The sequence below is a fragment of the Numida meleagris genome, chromosome 5 (assembly GCF_002078875.1).
Source record: "Numida meleagris isolate 19003 breed g44 Domestic line chromosome 5, NumMel1.0, whole genome shotgun sequence".
In the NCBI taxonomy this organism is placed as follows: Eukaryota; Metazoa; Chordata; class Aves; order Galliformes; family Numididae; genus Numida; species Numida meleagris.
In genome coordinates, this window is record NC_034413.1 from 20,048,954 (window position 1) to 20,073,374 (window position 24,421).

The window sequence follows — 24,421 nt, forward strand, 5'->3', positions numbered from 1 at the left end:
ATGACATGAAAATGCATGTCATGGCCCACTTTCAAAAACTACAAAAACGTTCTCCCCACCAGTTCCATGCCATAGGTCAGAGCACACGCCATTTGCTCTATTGACAGCATGGCAGCTGTGTAACCACTCCATTTGGGGGCTGGACTTGATGATCTCTAGAGGTCCCTTCCAACCCCTACAATTCTGTGATTCTGTGATCCTCCACAGCATCCTCCTCTGATACTACCAAAAGGCTTACATGAAGATCAAGTACAGAAGAAAGCATTATGCAGTAACTACACTTCCAGCTGAAGAAGTTCGATCTTGTCTTTGGAATACAGCAGAAAAATGTACGGTTATCCACCTTTAAAAGGAAGGCTGTCCTGCCCCACTATTTCTTTCTGTTCCAGTTAATTCTCTGTTTCAGCTCCTTCCCTCTCTTCCTGCCACCCTGCTCTGCTCTGGCCTCTGATCACATTGACCGATTCCTTGGTTTCTTCCCAGGAACAGAGCTGACAGAGAATTTGCAGAGTTGAATGTGTAATGTTTCTGTATAAATCGGGTCCTGACTACACAAAACCGCTCCCTTGCTGAGTGTGTCATGGAACTGTAGCTAGAACGCTGGAGAAAAAAAAATAAGAGCAAACATGTGGAGGCTGAGGTCAGGCTTCCCAGGTCAGAAATGTCCCACCCCCACTGACAGATATCCCACATTTATCATTCTCAAGTTCAAGCACATTTCAACGCCAACTTTGTTTCTTCCAATTTTGCATGTCAGAAAGGGAATACACTTACAGGTTAAGGACTCTTTTTACTCTTACTTTTCTTAAGTCTTACAACCACTCCAAAGTTTCTGTAGGGGTAGAACTGCAATTTCCAGAGCAGAAATGACAGTTACTTGATATTAGCAGCAGTACCGTTTTACAGCAAAGTACGAGCCGCAATCGCAAGAGAAACGCAGAGTTACATGAGGAGCCCAATTCACTATAGAAGAAGCACAGACCTAGAGCTACCTGCAAGTAGGATTTTTATGGTAAATAACACAATTTGGAAAAAAAAAAACACAACCACATGCATTCATTTTGCACAAAGGGCTGCAGTACAGCACAAAATCCAGAATTTCTTGCTTATTAAGCAGTGTTTTAAAACCATAAATACACTCTTTTTTGCAGTAAAAAACAAACAGAACAATGGAGGATCAATCAGCAAGCCTAGATATTCATCTGTGCGCACTATTTCTTTGACTGTAAAATAGAAGCTTCAAATGCAGCTGCATCTATTTCACAGTTCACTTCTTTGGTCATCTATGAAGGCAGCAGATCAGACTCCACCTACATATAAAGTACCTAAGACAAATCAGCAGTCCTAACTGAGAAAAATATGTGTACAATATTTTGGAAACTACTTGCCTTTTGGCCTCGAAAAACAGCACTGAAATTCCATTTGCCCTCATCTGTTAAACACCAGCATACTTATATGCTGCTTTATAGCTTCTTTTGCAAAGGAAGAGAGCAGTTACTTCGTAGCTGAAAGTTGATCAGAAAAATGTTATCTTAAGACGGAACACACAAAACATTTTAAATGCAGGTGCCTCCTTTAGCAAAATGTCAGCACTTCTAACACTTCATTTCCACAAACATTTTATTCAAAAACAATTATTTAATATGATTTTTTCTTGAAAAAGCTGTAAAACAAGTAGTTGAAGACCAAAATGGTATGGCATGTGTCACATTTCTCTTGTCTTCTTGGGACATATGTCAGAGCCAGTATCTCATACAAGATTACTAAAACCTATCTCCAAACTAGAAAACAAACTCACTGTATGGAAATCTGCAGTGTGGCTTTATAATAGCTGGTCATGAATTAATTTCAGAGTTATAAGATGTGAAGAGGTGAAGAAAAAAAAAATCAGTCTCATATAGTCATCTGAATGCCTCTATTGTCTCTTTCGTCACGCTAAAGTTCACTTTGTTGTTGTTTTCATCTTTCCTTTCAAAATAGCCTCCTGCAGTTCTAAGCTAAAGATCTTCCTGGAGCTTCTGTGCGACAGCTGTAGTATCTTAGCCATCTGTTTAATTTATATTTGCTAATGCAGCTCCTGCTGTTTTCAACTGACAGCTTTTTTCTCTCTTATTACCCCCACACGGGAATCATTGAACTTGCCAAAGTTTTCCTGTAGTCTCAGATGTCAAATCAAGTCCGGTGACAAAAGGTGATGAATGAGGCTCCTATGCACCTCCCTTTCATTTTATTAAAAATATGAAAATTTCAGAGGAGGTTTTATGTTACTTCTTTAAAGAAAAACTATAAAGAAAAAGAAAGGAATGGGTACAGAAACAAAGAGGGAGAAAGTAAAGAGAAATCATACCCCTTTCCTCTCAACATGGTAATTCTGTGGGAAGGTTGAGGCCAGAGAATCTCCAAGATACTGTCAGAAGCAGAATATCCATTCCTTACCCGCTCACTAAAGCCACAATTGAGCCTCTTCAGTCATCTGTGCCCACCTACCAAGCTAACGGCTTCACTGACCACTGACTTCCCCTCACTTACAACCAACAAAGAATCATAGAACACCCTGAGATGAAAGGGACCGACAAGGATCCAGCACTCTGCAGGTCAGAAGAATTCACAAGTCAAAGGGAAGTGATGGAGAACCAAAGCCCACATGTTGCAATGCCAGTAGATACTGCTGTCCTGTAAAACCTTCTGCAGAAAGGTGCTGGGGCTGCACACTGTTCTATTGAGAGACACTGGATAAAGGCAGAAATCACCTCCTGAAACACTAGCCAGTCTTATAGTAAGCACAGATGTTACTGTCCCTGCAACTCCTCTAGAGCACGCTAACAGGAAGATTTAGGATTCTATCCCTGCTGAAAAGTGACATCCGGTTTAACACAAAACTTTGAAATTTAACGTAGATAATCCTGTTCTGCTAAAAACCATATTAGTTGATTCATGGTGAACTCTGCAATGCCTGTCCCAAGTGATAGAACACCACACTCAGTGGTGACCATCTCCAATCCAGAAACAGGTAGACACATCAAACACAAAGAGCTACCCATAAAGCCACCCCCAAAGTGTGACCATTCATTTCTAATTCTCCCCTTTCAAAGCAAATTGATTAACTGGAGAGGTACGCAGAAACATGAAATGGGCACATCCCAAGGGCCTGGAAGATGTATGCTCTTGTACCAGACAAGGTCCACCACAGCGGCTGATAAGAAGCTAGGGATGCATGTCTGAGGGAATGCTTGGAAGACAACAAGTCATAATCTCTTATTACCACTGTTCCCAGAAGATGATGAGAAATTAAATCAATTGTTCTGACATTACACTCCAGGAGCTGATTCCAGCAACCATGAAGAATGCTTTAACTCTTACGCTGTGCTAAGACTTTTTGTTTCAGTTGTCTTCATCTCCTCTAAGCTACCCAGATTACAGAGGGAAAACAGAAGAACAGAGCAGTCAGATTAGAAAGAAAAGAATTAAGACATCTGGAGAATGAAGACAGAAAAATGCAAGAAGCTTTTCTATTCTGGCAGTATGTTGCAAATCTTCATACCAAAATTCAATCTTTCAGTGATGTGCATGACTTAGTGTTTTGTTTCACATCAGCCTCAGAATCATTCCCACATGCTCTGAATAGAGCAGGACTTTATCCAGCATTACAGATCTAATGCTTTATAATTTAAGAAAGGCCCGGGTAAGTACATGATGCACTTATGCTTGGGAAGAATACAAATATCAATGCAACAAATGGGAAGGAACTTGTGACAGTTCCCTATCTTATGCACAGTCATCCCACAAAAGTTTGAAGGATAAAGTCACTTGAAACATAATAAACACTTTTTCTTTTGAAAGTACAGCAAGCTACTGCCAAAAATAACTATTGGTGCACTCTGGAGAAGCTTACTGCTTCATTTTTGTATCCTTACTTCTTGAAAAAACTGTGTACAAAAAAAAAAAGCATATCGTACCAAACAGAAAGGCTAAAAAGGCTAAAATCTAAGACAACCTTAGGCCTAATATACTAACAGCTACACCACACATGAGGCTGTTACAGCCATTCCTGCGCAGGAGACCTTGCCCAAGAGCTAGAAAAGTTTACGTTAGTTTTCTCTCTGTATCGCAGTCTTTCCATCTGTAAATGGCAGTAAATGCTGATGTACTTCAGTACTATCACACAGCACTACAGATACACAGCACAGATTCTACGATTTATGATACAGTGACAATACCAAGAAAAAAATTTCACCTCACAGTTAACACAGGCCTGAAAACCTGAAGAGTCACTACTCAGCTTCAGTTGATTACTAGTACTTTATAGCATTCCATAAATAGAAATCAAGAAAGCATAAGGCATTAAACTATAACAATGTAGAAAGACTAATGTCCTACGTCACAGGAAAGTATTCTTGACTTTTATCAACATACTGAACAAAAGGCCCACAACATAAGAATTCTGTCCCACTATCTGTCTACCATGCTAAGACCAAAATTATCTTTGATATCAGTTCTTCCTTACCTCAAGAAGTGTGTGTGCTGTCTGAGAAGAGCTGTGTTATATCTGATGCAGACTGAGTGAAAACACCACCAACCTGGGGAGAGAGAAGAAACGTTACGTAAATATGTGTACCTGACAGTGTATGGCAGCAACATCTTCTGAACATTCTCCGGCCAGGGTGTCTGATCCACTTTGATATCTGCATTACTGCAGTTTCCAGTTCAAGAAATTACACTGAAGCAGTTCTGATTCTAGTGCTTTGACTTTAATCCACTTTTGCATGCTTGCTAGAACCCTGGAGGATGGAAAAAACGCACTCATGACTCTTTGGGCCAGAGGAATATCTGAATTGACCAAAAATTATCAAAAGCTGCAAAGATAAAGACTGAAGAAGACCTGCAAGTTAGGCATAATATCCTATTTATCTTTCAGCCAGATTTTTCTGTTTTCCTTCTTCTTTCTGTGCTGATAAAGGTTATTGACCATTACTTTGACTAGCCTCTGGCCACAAGCTGCAGAAGGGAAAAGAGCCTCCACCACCTGCCACTGCCTGGCCTGGTGCACCACACTGTCCTGTTGAACAGAGCGGCTGAGCTGAGGACTGAGAAGACCACATGCTTCCAAATGAAAGCAGAACAGCAGTGAGCAGCAAGGTGCTCTCCAAGGTGACCAGAAGATGCCTTGCCCAATGTGACACTTTTAAAAAAAACCTGGCATAATAAATTTTTCAAAACCAAAAGCAGGAAACAAAAAACTTCAGTGTAAGAAGGCAACAGATTTTACAACCGCCAAACAGAGTTAATTTCTTCTCTGTCAACTACCACTGCCCAAGGACAGAACAATATTTTTCTACCCATTTGCAGCAAACACAAGAAAATATCTGCACTGCTTCCTGTGGGAGGTTATGTTATGTTAAGTACTGTCTCCATACACATCTCCCTTTGGACATCTTTCCACAATTTGACAACAAAAGCTTATCATAATCTGTATGGTGGAAAAACCTGACATTGCTTTATTTCTCACAAAATACATCTGTTATTCACCCTCTTTGCACATGCAAACCACATAGGCCTGTAGATGAACCTGGAAACAGAAAATAAAAAAGCACCTTTCCTCATACTATAGAGGTAGCTTTTACAAAGAAAAAAGATACATTACTCTTCTCCTTCTTTTTTTTTTTTTCTTCATTATTCAAGGGTAGAAGAATTCTGCAGCAGAGCCAGATCCAGGATGATCTATCCTCTCAATCTTTGCAATAAATATTCTGAGCACTGAAAATCCCATGAGAAAACATCTGAACTACACACTTGATTCTTACCTTGGTCAAACACCACTTGATACATCCTTCAACCAAGCATTAACAAACGAAGTCAGCTCTCCACCGCTCAGAATAATGGGGGATGGGAGTATCCAGGTAGTGAAAAAGCCCTGGCCACAGAATGCCAGTTATGCAGGGCCTACAGCCCAGTATCTGTGCACTGCACTTTGCAGTGCTCAGGGCCTGGGAGGTCAACCACCTGGGGTACAGAGCCCCACATGAAAACCCACCTAACAAACCTCTCAAAGCAGAAATGGTCACAGACATGTAACATGTTAATCTTTCACCAGTTATCCCTTCTGGACCTGCTATAACCACCAGCTTCTGCTGCTTCGTTTCTTGCAGAGCCGGAGCTGCAGCCCAGCCCTGAAAGTTGTGGACTCTAGCTGGCTCCTGTGCACTCAGCTCCTCCAAACCCTGCTCTTCCAAAGCTGCTTCCCCACAGCCCATACACTGCACAATGCAGAGACATCAGCAGTAGCTGTGAATAAAGCTGGCAGAGTTTCAGCAGGTCAGTTTATGGCCTGGGGTCTGAACCATGCAAGAACAGATGCACTGCTTCCAGGTCAGAGCCTGGGATTTCTATATGGATAACTTGCAACCTGAATAATCTACCCAGGGAAAATAAAGCCTTAGATGAAAAACTTTAGTGCCCACGGTTATTCATAGATCAAAAATTCATTTATCATGCTTACAAATGCAATAGATAACATTCCTCACACACTGTTTGAAATCCTTTTCTCTCAGGTTCTGCATGTGTGTATTCCTCTTCACTTACCCGTAACCTAAGGGATTCCTCAAGTGCCACTTCTGTAAAAGAGCACACAGATGATAGTCTCCAGGAAATCAGGCCTGATTCTCCAGGCTCTCCAACATAGGCAAGCCATAATATATTTAGTTAAGCACAACTGCCCATACACACACAGCATTTCAAGGGTATTAGAGACCTTAACACTTACCACCCTGAACTCAGAGCTCCAATAATTAGGGCACAGTCTTCCCCCAAAAGGCAATGCTAGCTCACTTTTAGCACAGAGGCAACAGCTTTCAACAAATTCCGAAGAATTTAAAGGTTTCCCCTGTCAGATAACCAAGTTTGTTGATCATCTGCACTTTTGGTGCCTAGACTTAAAATAAAAAGGCAAGTACAGCTGTTCACAGCTGATAAGGCCTCCTGCTACCGGCATCTATTTATATCCACCATCCAGAGTAACAAACTAATGTACTCTAAAAATCTGAAATAACTGGTAGATAAAATACGGAAATGGGAAGGTAGAACTAGAGGCCACCTTCTTTACTGGATACATCTTTTCCCTGTAAGCCAAGAAAAAGCAATTTTGGTGAAGCTCACAGCAGACCCATACTCTTCCTGAAGACAACTGCCAAAGCAGAGACTCTCAAAACCAATTTTCAAGTTAGTGCACTCAGTACACTCTTGATGGCATCCTGTTGGTTCTCATTTGAGTGTGGGGCGAGCACCTCTGCCAAACCAACTAATGCCTTTTGCCTGAGGTCACTGATGTGCTGCTCTGTGCAGGGGCTCCTTGTGCTGCTCTGGAGTGGAGACGTGGCAGGATGACGTACATGGTAGAATGACATACGGGAGCGTAGTGTTAGTGTTTGTGACTAATCTGATATGTAGGATTGTAAAGCATAGATGGAAACACAAGCTTGAGGTTCCAGGAAGGAGCTCTGCAATAACAACGAATAGGTCCTATGGTGTGAGAGTCAAGAGAGAGCACATAGAAGAGAAGGAAATAGAGAGGAGGATGGAACAAAACCCATGATAGCTTGGCCCAGAGCTGGTGTTACTCCTGAAGACGAAACCCAGTCCAACTGAGTCTGAAAACTCCAGCGTAAGAGGATGTGACAACTCACATATATGTACACAGTTATTATGCTACACTGAGATACTGCTTATAGGAGAAGAAACTGGAGCTTGTCCTGTATCTGTAAAACAGGGTTGCTTAATGCTCAGTCAGGTATCCCAAAGTGCACTCCAGAGGAGTTAACAGCTGCAGGGTACAGTTTCACAGGGAGCATAAGCCAGTGTTGGTGGCTATCAGCATAAAAGGTCGGCCCACATCCCTAGCTATTCACAGCATGCTGATCCAAATAACTAATCCACCAAAAAATGATTATCAGTCGGTCAGATTTATGAGCTGATCGAACGCACCCTACAGCTGCCTGATTTCAGGAACTGAAGCAAGACAGAAATGCCAGAACTGTGGGAGACAAGAGCAACACTGACCTTTCCAGAAGCATGGTCTGAGATCACCTTTCACAAAATAGCATCTTACTGTACAGACAAGAAGGGAAGGCAGGGGATATGCAGGCTGCCTAGAGAATGTCCTAGACCATCAGACCATGTTCTCTCTGGGCTACTTGCTTTTGGGGGGAAATTCTGGTCATGGACATGCATTTTATCAGCTCTCCTGTTTCTTCTACAGTGTTCCAGTGCTGAGAAAAATGCTAAGTTTTACTTAAAATGGAATGAAATACCCCTTTCAGTCATCCCTCCCTCTACTTTTATCCTTTTCCTCCACTGACGAATCCAGTCACAGCAAGAATGCAGTATCTCAGCTAGGGAAAAGCAATATACCACAAACAAACTGTAATCAGACTGGAGAGACTACCGCTCTGGAAAAATATGAAACAGCCAGCAGCTAGTTTAGAGGCACACAATACACAACTCCATCTGATGACAAGCGGCCTCCCTCATGCTCTACCCTAATTTTACTCCATCCCTCACCAGCCTGTTTTCCACACCTTCATGGTAAACTGACATCAAACATCTACGTAGAAATCCAGGGCTAGAGGGATCAGTAAATACATTGAAGAGATTAATCTACTTCTTGTCATACTTCCTGTATTATATTTTGTTTCACAGTTTTTCATTTTGTTTTTGTAATCCAAATTTGGGTTATGGCAAGACGACAGCAACTTCAGTTGTTATGTATAACGCAAAAAGAGCAAAATAAAATAAAATTTCTCATCTCTGAGAAACCAGTGCTCTACATCTATAGAAAATGCAAATACCAATACTACGTGCATAATATTTAGCCACAAAAAATCACGCAGAAAATAGATTCCCGACACCGACCAAAGTGATTTTAAGCATATAGCATTAAACAGCGTAACCGAGACAAGAATTACACACAAAAGCAAACAAAGTACCTGAAACTGCCAAGTTTTTCCAGTCAAACCCTCGCAAGTGTTGAACAATTATTCCAATCCCCCCATTCCAGAGGAGCAGTGCTGCCGCACACCTGAGCCTTTAACTAGCAGCCACATGGTTTATAGAGCAGCAGCTCTGCCAGGTGAGGGGAAATGCTCTCCAGCTGCGCTGACCTAGCACAGAAACACGTTTCGTCTCAGCTGGAAATTGTTATTACACAACCAGTGCACTCAATACACTAGAAAAATAGCTTAGATACCTGGCATCATAGATCTTAATATTCCCACTATGGATAGGGCCATCGAAATCCCCACTGCCTCTCATTCCTCACGCACTTAATATGTTGATTTAATTATACGCCTGTAATTCAGTTTACATTTTACAGGAGGCAAAAGCTAGAGAGATCCTAGTAAATGACACTTGAGATAAGAGAGTGAACGAGTGGAGAGCTCATTCTTTGCATACAGACCAGCCTGTAACAAAGGGCTTAAAAATCCACTTGACCAGAGCAAGTAGGAAGGTAGAAAGTCATTTTACAGTGTTCAAGTCTATAAATGAGTGAAGAGGCATCTTCCCAACAATGTGGGCAGACACCCCTGCTCCGCTCAGGGTTTTTTCCCAGCTGCAGCAAACAAAGCCATGTCCCTTCTTGCTGGCTCGGCACTGAGCAGCAGCGGGCAGGAGTGAAACTGAAGCAAATGAGGTCAGTCCCACATCGCGCTGGCTGGGAAAGCCTGAAGCAGAAAGCCAGGCACTGATTCACCGAGGATGAGGGGAAGCAGAATATGCAGCAAACAGGAGGAGGTCTGGAGCTGGACCTCCCTCCAGCTGCCTGCATGTACAGAGCAGCCAAAGGCTTCAGGGCGAGATAAGAGAACCACGAGCTCTGGCTACTGCCTAGATGGTAGGAGGGAAAGCTGATGGCAGCGGAAGCGCGGCAGGGAACGACTGCAAGGAAAAACCAGCACATTTAGGGCAGAGGTAAGCAGTAGAGGGAAAGGAGAGACAGACCAAAGTCCCAGATAATGCTGACAAAATTCAGAAAAAAAAATACTAAATATCCTCATTTCTACTAAGGGACAACTGGAGTGAAACAGGAATACAATATGAAAACAGGGATTACAAATAATAAACAACTGAAGAACAGTCAGATCATCCAGCAAATTTTCCTAGGCTTAGTGCAACAATTCCTTTGTTCAGTATTTTCCTGCAGAATTACTAACTCCTCTGCGCACTCAGGCAGTCATCGTAGCAGACATTATACTGACAGACAATAAGGAAGCTAGAATAATACATTTGACAAATTTACTTTATTTCTGTTCAAACTAGCTGTAGCATTAATTGAGATGTTATTTAAACACATTAAACAAGAAGTTAGCTAGCAATCTGCTAGACGGCCTTAATTAGAAATACAGAATGATTCCGTTCCTGTGAGGCAGCGCAGGCACGTCAGTAAGATGTTCCTCAGCCTCCCCTGTTGATGGATGCAACATCACGATCTGCCGCTGTTCCTCATACTGCCATTTTTGTTTGTCCAAAAATATCATTTATGTGCAACAGTAATTCCTAGAGTCAAAGATTCCAGGCACGTGGACACAAAGGGCTGCCTATATCCCTCACAAACTCCTCAGGATCCGTGACGCTGCGTTGTAGAGACTGTGGAAGCCCCAACAAATTCAGTGATGGGAATTTACTGAGTCCCATGAAAGGGAACAACACTGTCATTCTGGAATCCACTTTGCTGCATTTTCAGATCCAACTTATTTTTGAGGCTTAAGGAAGACAGTTCAGAAAAACCATGGATTTGGAAAGCTGAGATTTGAATAAGTAGCAGAAGTTGACGTGAAGCCACATAATATCTGGGTGCTTTGCTTTTAGTGTTTGTGTTTTGTACTACATAGAGGACAGGTCCCAGGTGTTAACAAGCTACTGCAGATTAAGGACAAGTGAATTCAAGAAAGAAAGAGTAGCTAAGGGAACTAGACTCCATAATCCAAACTTAAGGCAAAGGGCAATATTTTCAGGATTTCCATAGTTGCACAACTTAGGACATTCTGCCTCTGGAAAAATGGAGACAGTGGTACAGTAACACAGGGTGTCAGCAGGAGTCACCCTTCAGGCACTGTAAGTGCCAGGAAGGACCACTGCACTGTAACAGCCACCAGCCCTGCGCCAATTTCAGAAGCCAGGAGGTATCTCTAGGTATGATTAAAAAAAATCTCCTTTGGTGGTTAATAGTAACCACAGAATATTCATGAAAATCTTGGAACCCATAATATATTTGAGTGACATTTACAGAGGAGAAGTTACAAAACTGCTATTTTGCAACTCTGAATCTAAAATAAGTAGGACATAAACATTTTTTTCCAAGAATAATTTAACCAAAGGCCAGATGGAATGAAGCAGGGAAGCTACCAGAAGCATCCTAATAATAAAATTTCCTGTTATTTTTGTTGCTATAAAATCAAGCTAGTTCTCATCAGGGAAAACAAAATAAACAAAACAAAAAAGGTCAGTCTTGGAAAGGGGGAAAGAAGAGGCATGTCAGAGGGCAAACTGAATCTCAGTACATCCCTGTTGAAAACTGGAAGACTTTTTTCAGAAGCTGAAATGTGTCAGAAATACCCGGAAAAATTTATGACAATCTCTAAAATTATTAACATAATGATCTTCACAAACAGAGTGAAAGAGAACGTTTAGGGATTTCATCTCACACAAACTCACAAACAGGTAGGAGTATATTTTTTGTATAGATAAGGCGGTATCTAAACTAAAAAAACCCACAAGTTAGCAGAATAAAGTGAAATGCACACCCCAGCCTTGATGCTGATGCCATCTCAGCTCCCTCAAAATTGCCACAGTAAAACAGCTGCTCACTCTTTCCCCCCCACCCATTATGAATGCCAATTATGAAGCTGAGTGCCTGTTAGGAAGCTAATCCCAAACCACAGTATCATTCTGTGTCCCAAAGGACTACCGCCTTTTCTTCCCTGTATCACTCTCTGTCAACTCCACCTGACACGGGTGACATACTTGATGGTTTAAAGAAGCTGCTTCAACAGTTAATTTTTGAAAATCTACTTTTTTTTTTTTCAGTAGCACAGCCAACCGTTTTCAAACCAGAAACCAAAGTCCTGCATATGCTCACATATGACTACAAACCACAGTTGATCCAGGGTCCACTATGCACTCACCTAGCTCGAGAATCCCTAACGAGCTTTGTGACAAAAATCATACTACGATCGTTACAATAAATTAACTGAAGAATGGTATGGTATATTCATATCTATTTCATTTACATTATGTTTATTTTTATTTCATGTATATTCACATACACACACGCCTTTCTGGTACAGCAATGACAAAATTCCCTTTTAATGTACCAGTGGCCGAGCCGCTAACCTATGAGCATTTTGGAAGTGGCTCGCGCAACAGGAGAAACAACCTCACTGCAGGAAAGCTCCAGCAGGGAGACAACAATCCAACAACAAACGGGACATAAAGCATCAAATGGAAAGTGAACTCCCGCAAAGCTCAGACAGATGCAAAAGCTGTCGGTGGTACCATGGGAAGGTGTATTTGTTTAGCAAGTTAAAGAACATACAGAAGGCTATTCATGTTTTGGTACAGAAATATTTATCATGACGATACTTGGAAGAGATGTGCTGAAAGAGAGTTCCAATGACCTATCAGGCACAGCACAGCTTTTCAAAAGCACCCAGAGCAATTCTATGTAAGACCCTACACTGGAATCCCATCCCTGATCACCGGCACGGACTCCTGCCCTAGTTTGCTCCTGACAGAGCAGGTTTTCACTGAAAGGTCACAAAAATATTTTCCCTCTCCCAACCAGTGTATGTTCACAGAACGCTTACAGTTGGAAACATATTTGAATTTAAATTCTAACCACTACTTCCAGAAGTGACATCCACGCACAAACCAAACACCAGGCAGTCACTTCCCCCAGACTCTGTTAAGTGGTCATCAGGCAAAACAACTCCTCCAGTACACAGGATAAGCTTCAGCCTTTCACCAGAACCTGGAATTCTCCCGATCCCCTGCTAAGCCGTTGTCATCCTGCATTAGAATCAATAAATCACAATGAAAGAAGTATTTTTGGTGCAATTTTACAGCAATATCGTTTTGATTTTTCTGCTTTACAGCTCCACTTCATGCACTTCAGCAGTTACCTCAACATCACATTCCAACCCTGGGCCTGTTAAATCCAAAACTCCATGTATTTGTTATTAAAAGTACCTTATTTGGGATGGTGTTCTGACCCTGCAGTAATAATGCTGCGAGTGAGCATCCAGCGCAGGTGGGGACTGCAGGACCACACTAAGCACAGACCCCCACTAACCGCAGCATCACAGGCAGGACAAAGTTAGACAGCAGCCACAACATCAAAACATTTCACTTCTCATGGGATGCAGTACTAAAATGAAGTCTAAAAGATGTACATACAAGATAAATAGGTTCTGCTAGAGTGTGCATTGTATCTATTCCTTCCTTACCTTTCCCTTCAAGTTGCAGAGGTCACATCACCCCTCAAAACAAAGCCATAAGCAGCAGCAAGAGCTGTGTTTGAATTTTCTTTCCCTGGGAGCTCTGGGGAAGCAGGAGCACGCACTCAAGTGAGCATTCATGCCTCAGCCAGCTTGAGGACAAGGCTCTGCACCAGCGTCCTTAAGACCTTCTCACAGCTGCTGATTTCATCCAAGGAACTGAAAGAGCATCGCAGCAGGACACTGCCAGCCTCCTTTTCAGTCCCTTCTCCCGGACTGCCAGTCTCTGGCAAGTAAAATGTCAAGAACCAGGCAGGGGCGGTGTTTGGAGAAGGAGGGATAAGAGATTCTCACCATCCATCAACCTCAAAACCTATTCAGCCGACAACTTGAATGGGACTGGCATTTCATTCTCCATGGTAACACGGGATGGAAGGAGCTTGGAAAGGGAGAGTGAGAGGACAGACACGGAGGAAAACTGATGCAGAAGTAGGGAAAACTGTAAACTTTGCAACCTCTCTTTGCTGTGCAAGTTGCACGTAGGAGGGGGAAAAGTCCTTTCCTTGCTGCACACCCCCAGACAAGCTGTCCTGTAGGCGGGGCGAGGTGCTCCTTCTGTGAGCAATGCACTGATGGGGAGGAGGAAATCCCTTCTTCTACACAAAGACAAATGCATCTTGAATGCTGGGAATTAGGGAGAGTGGCAGATTTAGGGTGGGTGTCCCACAGTGAAGAGAACTGTCTGAATGGGAAGAGACACTGTCGCTCCCTGGGCAGTGCTTCAATTCCACAGATGGGAGCACCGGCACCAGCTCATTCTTTGCCAGCACCAACCACCAACTGGAGCGGAGAATTAACGTCACTCCTTTGCCTGCTTCACGTCTCGCCTGGAAGCAATTGCTTGAATGTTGCTTCTATTGCGCTCAGTCACCTAGAGGCACAGACCCACAGGCTATTTCTTCCTTTCCAAGGCACGCCAAAATGAAACATGGAAGCCGCTAGACTTAAAATCCAGGCAGAACCTTTACCGAGCTTACAGGAGCTCCGGGTAATTCAGTTCTTATTAACATTGCAGGCCCAGCCACCTTCTGAACTTTTTTTCTGCTATTTTACATTCATAACTTGAGCTGTCACAGTCAGAATGTGCACAACAGGGAAATTACATTTGGATTCATGCACGTTTGTGTTCCAAGCCGGCCCCATGCAGCTACTGAAAGAGACTCTGGCTAAAGCACTTATGCAAGATAACCAAACAAAGGGCTGAAAAGCTCTGCAAATCCTGGCTGCTGCTGCTGCCATCTTATTTCTTTCTCAATTCTTTACACAGATTCTTTCCCAAAGGACACATTTAAACCTCCCTCCCCCACCCAAACCCACCACCTCTCAATCCCATGTTTGTTCTCACTTTGGTATTGTATATGGGACAGACTGTTGTGCGGTACTTTTTAATAGCCTTATCTATACGGTTGGCTCTGCGTTAAAGGTGATCTGCAGAGCTGTTCTTGAATTCTCCTAACAGTTGTCTTATGTCAGCAAATAGGTTAAAAAAACACATTTTTTTTAAACTATTAACTTTGCTTCCACTGTTCCTATTTCAGTTTTGGAGATGCAACTTTCCGGTTCTTACAGAAGTCTTAATTTACCACTCATGACATTGCTGCTACCCATACGGTCTGTTAATACACAGCTCCAGCCACTAAACTTCAGCCTCTGCCTATCAGCCGTTTCAAAGCTGAGTGAATACATTCCAAGACTCAGAATCTTGTTAAAGACAAGGGGCAACCTCTGAGGGAACGATCCTAGCCACTTCTGCCGCCACCTTCTATTGCTCTCCAACACATCTTGCCGAGAGCTCCTTTACCTTAGAGGGAGGCACAACTACCTTCTGAAATGCATGCAAGGTGCATGGTCTAGAAGTAGTTTCCTTCTTTTCTCAGTGGTTTAACAAGGGAAAAAGAGACTGTTCCATTCTCTCTATTCAAGCCAAAGCCAACTAAGCTGGGAGTGACACACAGCGGTTGGAAGTCTAAACAGGCAAGAAAATGCAGCAAAATGCATCCACACAGATGAATTCAGCTCTTTTCACTTGCTTTTGAAGATATTTCAGAATCCCAACAAGGCATTTCCATCCTTGTTTTAAAATATGTTCACCCACATCAGTTAAGATGAGGATATTTAAAACAAAAAAATTACTATTTTCATTTCATAGAGCAATCTCTGAGTATTTAGTTATTTTGCTTTGTTTATGGGAGCACAAAAGGGAAAAACAGTATTTTTGCCACTTGTCACAAAGCAGGATCATCTCCTCAGCGCTTGCTGTTCGCTCAGTTTCACCTTGATCTTCTTCAAGGTTTGAAAGCATTATTGTTTATCTGCAGCTCAGGGAAGGGATTTTCTTTCTCTCTGAAGTTGATTCCAAAGTACTTCAAAGACTTACCGTCTACTAATATCACTCACTTGTCCTGTTGTGATCCAAACACCACACCAATGGAAAAGGAGTGCTCTTCCAAATCCATTCCAGCAGCGTAGTTTAGGCAAGGGGGAAGATGCTAACAGAGCGTTACCAATATTCAGAAATGTGCCAAAAAGCATTCCAAGAGCAGAGTCATACCAACCATGCTGTCCCATTGTGCAGTTTCCTACAGTCACCAGAAAGGGAATGTAGACGTGCCTCACCAACAAGATCTATGGTTTGGAAATGAATCTGCAATGAATAGGCTAAAGCTAGCACCACAAGGCACCCTGCAGGAGGGAGGCATGCCCGCACAGAACCAGGTTCTCACCCAGCTTCCCAAGTAGAAGAATAAACAGTACAGTACAGCCAGCATTCAGAGCACTGCCCACCATGTGTGTCTGTCACACAAGAATAAAAGCTGGAATCCAGCGATAGCTTCAGGCTGGCTGAGAATGAAGCTGACTTGGGTTCTGATCGAGTTTGGTGGTCTCCACACAGCTGTCATGTTACAAAAGCCACTGTCCTGACTGGCCGCAGCGTTACAGGGCAGAGGACCAACAGAGAGCTGCTGGTGGGACCGACACAGCAGCCTAGTGCACCTGCTCTGGGAACAAACAGGACTTCAGTTGCCACAACTGTGAACCCAGAACTAAACTCACTTTTTTTTTCAAGCAGATATCTTCTCTGAAAAACATCTTCACGCCTACCAAGAAAATTAACAAGTGAAGTTACTACACCATAGCAGTGCTATGACTTAGCAACAGAACGCTTTACTGCGGCTGATCGCTAAAGTAGCATATTAAAAGGACAAGGCAAACAGTCCTGTTACATATTAAGAAAAGAAGAATTAAAACTTAGCAAATACGATAGATTTTGAGTTACTCTATCAGTACAGTACAAACAGAGCCAGAATTTAGTGTCCATGCGAAGATTTCTGGGCAGATTTTTTAATACAATGGAGAAATATACCAGCCCCAGACTGACTCACATGGCACGTGAAAACAGTGGGAATTAAATGCTCCCATGCTCCTGTTCATGACCTTACGGGAAAACTCGTTCAGTCAGATATTTCCTATCCACAACTACTCATAGAAAGTGATACTACACAATAAATTAACACAACTGCAAAAAGCACTAGCAAAAAGCCAGAAGAACGGAGTGACTGGCAAGGCAGCCATGCCTGACACCCACAAGTCAATGCTGACTGTCAAGCTGTTGCGGTCCTCGATGCCCTCATTTCATATAAACCAGAACCCTTCAGTCCCAGAATAATGACACATTTATCAAAGTGACAGGGCAAAAGGCTCAAGTTCAGAAATCTCCACCCAGGTCTAACAGCTATCCCACTGAATACCATGTGCAAAAAAAGGCAATCCCTCTGGCTTAAACACCTCCAAAGATGATTTCTAATCCATGTGAAAAATATATATATATTAATTTATGCTTATGTACACCATGAAATAAAACTCAGTTTTTACCTGATGAGAATGCAGATGTGAGAAAGAACAAGTAGAAAAGACAGATATTCAATTACGAAGACGCAGAGGACAAAAACAATAGAAACAACTGGACGTGAATCTTTCAAAGCGTATATTAGAAGAGCTTCTCAGAATAAAGACTGAAAAACCATGGTGAGAATGCATATAAAAGTCTTCCAAGAAGCCCAGAGCTCAAGAATTCCAAGGACAGCATTCTGGAAATCCAACAAATCTTGATTTAAATTGACAATCATAGCTCAAATATCTCTGAGCTATTCTCAGTAAAATCCATTTCAAGGTAGGAATGAATACAGCCAGAGAGTACACAAACTGAGTTGACCCAATTACACAGCACATGTGTCATCAACAAAAGAACACATCGTACCATTGAATTTCCCATTTTCTACTCATGCACCACTTCAGACACACAGCCTCAAAAGGAAAGGGATGGACTTCATGCATGCAATTTTATCAAAACCTATTTCTCTAATGATACTAGATCATAGAATGGTTTGGGTTGGAAGGGACATTTAAGATCATCTAGTTCCAACCCCCCTGCTATAGGCAGGGATACCTCCCACTGGACCAGGTTGCTCAAAGCCCCACCCAGCCCAGCCTTGAATGCTTCCAGGGAAAGAGCATCCACAACCTCGCTGGGCAACCTGTTCCAGTGTCTCACCAACTGCAAGTGTGCCACAAAATGTATCTAAAACAATGGTTTATTAAGAATCAGCATTAGTTTATTAGGCTTCTGTAAGGGTAAAGACCTTCTGAATCTGATGAGATTGAAATTTTAAAACACTTGAAGCTAAATCCTTTTTTTTCCTTTTTGAGTGTTTTAAAAACTTTTTATAAAATACCAGCTTGTATCCAATATCATCCATTAAACAATCTTTCCCTTACATTTGGAAAAAAAAAAAAAAAAGAACAAATACAAAAACCTATGAACCATACTAAATATTTCACAAGAGAAATACAGGAAATCACTACCAGTGCCCTGGCAATTTATTTGGCTAATGCTATCTAAAACAACATACACAGAGTCACCTGCATCTGTTATCCAAGAACACGTGATAGCGCTAAACACGAATGACCCATGGAGAAGCAAAAGCTATCAACCAAACTTCTGTGAAGGATGAGCTTTCAGAAGAGCATCAGCAACCTTTATGTTTTGATCTCCGAAATCTTGTATCTGCAGTAAAGGCTTTCAGTATTACACATACAAATGCTTCCAAGCAAGTAAATATTCACTCCCTTAAACTGAAAATCTAATGGTGTCCTTACAAGGGCACAATTAGTTGTTTTCATTGAGTATAAATCAGACAGCTGCCTGCAATCAGAACTGGGAGCAAAAGATGTGTAAGAAATGCTTTTTTCCTTGCAGAAGTTTTTCCATGACTTAAGGGAAGGTTTTACTTCAAGAAATGAATATAACGTTATCCAAATCTACATGATCTACATCCTTAATGAGTAAATTTTCAAGAGAGTAGTTGGTGTCTTCATTTTGATTTTTTTTTTTCAGAATTTCCTCTTGGATTTTACCCATTCTAAGATTAAAACGACTACAAAGGTTCTGCAAACCAAGTTAGGTACTCCATGATACCTCTGCAAATGAAGCTGTCTTGCTACAAGTAGCAGAGGCATCAATGCAAATGAATCAGCACTAACTGTTATTACTAACAGTGCAAAGAAGAAAAATGCTACCCCTTGATTTTAAGAGAGATAAGACTGAAAATGGCAAGAAATGAATCTTATAGACAAAGAAATGAGATAAAAGTTTCATATGACAGAAACGTGTCTCAATGTATGTTTCTGTCTAAATTTCATAATGATACTGAATTACAAGTGATATATCATGTATGCTTGGGACACAATAAATGACTTAAAGCCCAGCACTAAGCTGCGCCTTAAAGATCTATACTAGTGTAAGCAATGCAAAACATAATCATTTATTTTTGGGGGGTGCAGGCAGATGAATGGAGAGAAGACATCCTAACCAATCTTATTTTAGTACTAAATCAGAATGTCAACAGCTTAACTATCTACAAATGAACTTCTCCTAAGAAGAAACTGACTTCATTTAATTTTGTACCATTCCGCAAATAAGAGGGTAGTATTTAGAGCAGATGGCACAATTTACTTCAGCCTTTCTGCTACAAATAACAAATCCCATGATTTCTAAACTATTTTCTAGTTTTGCACACAATGAATCTGGCTCATACAGAACAGAAAAAGCAAGCTCAAACACTTCCCAACATGCCAGCTGTGCAAAATGTTGCAGATAAATACAAAGAAGAACTATAAATTACATATTTTTACTCACCTCCACTCCCAAGATACCAAAATAATGCAAGAACCCACTGAGGTACCACTGCAGATGTGACCTAAGGCACCGACAAATGAGTAACTTCTGTAACTTTCAAGGCAATGCAAGTTCCCAGCTGCCTGCCTCTCTTCCCTAGTGTAATAAGATGCAACACAAACTCAGTTTACAGTATGATGCCACATTTTGGCTGGAAGGCATAAGAGATCTGGATTTAACAATGTGTTAAATCGGAGCGTAGCACCTGTGCCTTACTTTCGACCCGCTTGATTTCCCCAGGGCCAGAGACATGCCTGGCACCTGGAGATGGGCAGCTACCCAACTCTCTCTTCCCAGGCAAAGCTACCTGGGCTCCAAGTCCCAAACCAAACAGCAGCAGTGGGGAGGGAAAGGGCACTTTGAATGTTATCAAGTGCTTCAGTGAGAAGGGGTAGTCCCTGAAAGAAAATATTTAACACTGTTTACAAGCGTCTCTCTCATCATCTCCCGCTTGCCTGAGCTGATATAAGAAACACTGCATTATAATTCAGACAACTGCTCCCAGTGACCACGCTGCAGACAGAAGGATCAACACCTGCTGCAAAGAGACACATCAGGGGAGGCTCGGCTCTCCTGCAAAACGCTCCAAAACACTCCTCTCAGCCACAGAGAAGGTTCTCATCAAACGTTTGCTTTCTCTAAAGCTGTCTTACTGACAAACGCGGTAATACAATGTGCAATGAAAGGGGATAAAGCCTTGCTTCCTAGAAAATAAAATCAGACAGCTGATTTTACCGGAGGAAAAAAAGGAGGCTGCAGCTCTCACTAATGGCTTTGTAAGTGTCTAATTTCTAATGCTAAAAGCTTCCCACACTTAGGTGATGAATTTGGAAAGGAGAAATTAAACAAAGGTCTGTTACACACATCGTCTCACAGGCATGTTAACTTCTGCCTCTTCTCAGAAGGTAATTTGTACTTTGCAGCCTTCTGCATTTCAGAATTTCATCATCATTTGGAGCAGCAATAACAGAGATGTGTTGCTGAAAGCACTTCAGATTTTCTAGGCTGACCTTCTGTTCACTGCTTCCCCACAAAGACGAATGCCAAAATACCAGATCAGGTATTCTGTCCCTCTGCCTTTTTTTCTCTGACCTCCAAGTTTATTCAACTATTCCCAAATATTTTGCGAGTGTTTGAAAAAATCTACTATATATTCCCCCCTCCCCAAACCATTCCTCCAGAAAACAGTTAATCTTGAAACTACAATGCTGTCACCTTCCTTTTGCAGGTTTCTGCCATTGCTGTCACTATGGAAACAATCAGAACTTCAAATACATTAGTAAGCATGATTTATAAAATATGAAAGCGCCAAAGGTAAAGATTTTACATAAAAAGCAATCAAGACAAAATTAGCTTGTTAGCATGGAAAGATTGGCTTTAAAGATTTTCAAGTTCATACGAAGTCCTAGGGCGAAGCTGCAGTGAGCCATGGCCAAGGAGAGAACTGCCAGTGCAGCATCACACGTGAAATCACACAGCCAAAGGCTGCAACTATCCGTCAGGACTGCAAGCACCCCCCTTTCCATTCATTTATAACACAAAAATACGGGCACTAAAAAAAAGTAAGCCAGTATATCCTCAAACCATTACATCAACCTGAGAAATACTATAAGACATTCAGGGAATGGGATTTCTTTCTTTGAGATTCAAGAATCATTAAAACAAGGAAGGTCCTTGTAGCTTGCATTGCCTGTATCTCAATAGCAATTCAGTCATCTTCCCCTCCGTTCATCATCTTCATTCACTTCCACAACAGAAGCAAAGTCAAAGCCAATTATTCTTAGCTTCCCAACCAAAGAAAGATTTAAAGCAGATCTTAGAGAAACAGTGGCTACAGAGCTTGGTTGGACAGCTATTCTGCTGTGTTGTGGCTTCAGCAATGCAAAAGCAGAGTGCTTATTATCGCTGTAAGACTGGGCTCATCCAAGCCCTGCATGTGCAGAAGAAGCAGTTTTCCCCCACTCCCAAAGCTCACCACATACTTCACTTTGACATGCTGGCTCAATTATAAGCACACGGGAGCCTCCAGGGAACAAATACAGCTTTTTGAGACAAATCCCTCTCCGCCACACACACATGCTCTCTCTGCTTTTTAAGAAACTCATTTCAGTGAATGTTTTGCCTTTCATCATCCCATTATTCTCCTTCTCTCCCTTCAGTACATTATTGTGACGTACCCCTTTGCGCTGCTGCTTTCCTCATCTGCACTAGCTTAAAAAGTAAGCCACTATTCTATCTCAAATTCAGCTACTGAATTTCAAACACAGAATGCAGAAGCAAGAGGGATTCCTCCTTATTCCAAGGTAGAACACACCAGCTTAAGAAAACAGCTCAAACAGAAATTCAAGCCAGAGCACGAGGTAAGGAAAGGAACAGACACGCAGCTTTGAAGGACTTCAACACGAGGTGAACATTTTAAGAAAACATCACAGAGTCTAAAGAATAAACATACTCTTTTCTTGTTAATTACGTGGCAAATGGAAAGAGCCAGGTGCTACTTCAGGCAGAAGTCTGCCATCTAGTTAGAGCTAGACAAGAGATCCTGGAGATTGCTCGCTGCCATTAGGACTTGGCTGAAGGACTTTGCACATCCGCTGCCTTCAGCACTATCCGCACACACCAAATTTCTGCTCCCTTGCATTTTGATTCTCCCAAGTGGCTTAGTAAAAAAAAAAAAAAAAAAGTACTGTATTCTTCATATAAAAATGATTTTTTTGACTGCATAATATTTTACTGACTGACGGAAATTATTACATGAAGATGTCGAAGGGTCTGGAGGGCAAGGTGTGTGAGGAACGACTGAGGTCCCTTGATCTGTTCAGCCCAGAGCAGAGGAGCTGAGGGGAGCCATCATGGCGGCTGCAGCTCCTCACAGGGAGCAGAGGGGCAGCGCTGAGCTCTGCTCTCTGGTGGCAGCGACAGGGCTCGAGGGAACGGCATGGAGCTGTGTCAGGGGAGGGGTGGGTGGGGGTTAGGGAACAGTTCTGCCCCAGAGGGCAGTGGGCATGGAACAGTTTCCCCGGCAGCTAATGATCAGATAGTTCACAATATCTGGAGACTTCATGATAGCACAGAAGACGAAAACTCAGAGCAGGAGTTTAGCTTGCTCAAACATTGGACAATCTGAAGGAAGCCACCCTTTTTTTTTTTTTTTTTTTTAAAGTTTCAAGAAATCATAAATAAAAATATTCATGGACGTAATCAGCATTTAGAAGTTGACACAGATATTGTACCATATGAGTTTCCAGCCTCTTCTATCTAGTTTTATTGGCTTGTTTTTTTTGTTGGTTTTTTTTTGTTTGTTTGTTTTTTACTTTTTTTTTTCCCTCTCTTTCCTTCAGTCACACATGACTACTCCTACTAATGGCTATCTGCACCTCAAAATTAAGAACAAGTGTGGCCATGAGCTCCACAGTCAAATCTGGGCACTCCTGTTTGGAGTTTGGTTCTGTTCAGCCCTTCTGAATAACACTTTGATCTTGTGTGGATGAAGAAATGTGAAAAAGGAGTAAATAAACTGTCTGTGCTGAAGTACTCACTATTTCCAAAACATATTTCACATTAGTCACATCTTCATAAAAGTTCCAAACTTTTAAACTTGGACTCATATTAGTACATCACTATGCTACTGCTCATTTGTGTACAACTCCCCTATCCTTCTTGTATCTTCTTTTATCCTTTTCACTTCCTTTAAACAGAGTACAGGACTACATTTTGAAGTCCATGTAACAGCATGGTTTCAACGCAGTGTATTTCAGTATTATCATCTCTTGTGCATTTCAAGGGATTATAGTACAACTCTCAGACCACAATTATAATAAGCTGCTCTAATCGGTCTGATGCTAATTACAGTGTGACCTCTACTAAAAACTGTTCTTAGGACTCAGAGCAACTATTAAAGTTGGTGACACAACACAGAGCTGAGAAAATCTAAGTAGTAAACACTACAAGCTTTTGCATTTACTGTATGACTTCTGCTGAATCAATTATGCCATGAGATCAACAGCGGAGATAGTTAGCATAACTTTTTCATATACATGTAAGGAGTTTGCATTTTGGGAGGTTATTACAGGGCATCTGGAAAGGAAGGTTAAGGAACAGCAAATCCAAGTTAACTCATCTCAGAATAAGAAGTCCACACCACGATTTAAGGTACTTTAGTTTACTACATATTGACTTCATATCTTTACAAATTTAATTTCATCTTTTCCAATGCACCAAGGCAAAGAGGTATCCAGCAGTCAGTATGGCAATTTATCCCATCCTCCACATGCGTTCAGAAAACAACGTGCTAGGTAGTATGGACGTTTTGAGTGAAAGCATTTTTTTGTGATAGAGGATATATCAAAAAGAGAATATTCATTCACCAGACTCTGAGATGAGTATTTTGTATTGATGGAGAAAAGGACCATAAAAGGGTCATTACGTCACTATAAATTTCATCCCCTGCAGCCCCAAGACTGGTTACTTTCAATCTCACTACTTGGATGTAACTTTCAACGATCCTCTTAAGAGGAAGAACTTTAGAATAAATGGAATGCTAAATCTGTCTAATTTATGGTATGGAGACCTGGTCAGCTGGGGCCAAGGTTAATTTTATCAGCTCCTTATCTCAGCAGAAATATGCAGGGAAGCAAAGATG

At 41.7% G+C, this 24,421-nt stretch overlaps 1 protein-coding gene across 2 annotated transcripts in view; it reads right to left on the reverse strand.

Moving 5' to 3' along the window:
• Nucleotides 1-24,421, reverse strand: part of NDST2 (N-deacetylase and N-sulfotransferase 2) — a 105,307-nt gene that overhangs the window by 76,041 nt on the left and 4,845 nt on the right. For both annotated transcript variants that reach the window (XM_021397751.1, XM_021397752.1), the window contains exon 2: nucleotides 4,505-4,577. The gene's annotated coding sequence lies outside the window, so the exon portion shown is untranslated. The remainder of the gene's footprint in view (nucleotides 1-4,504; nucleotides 4,578-24,421) is intronic.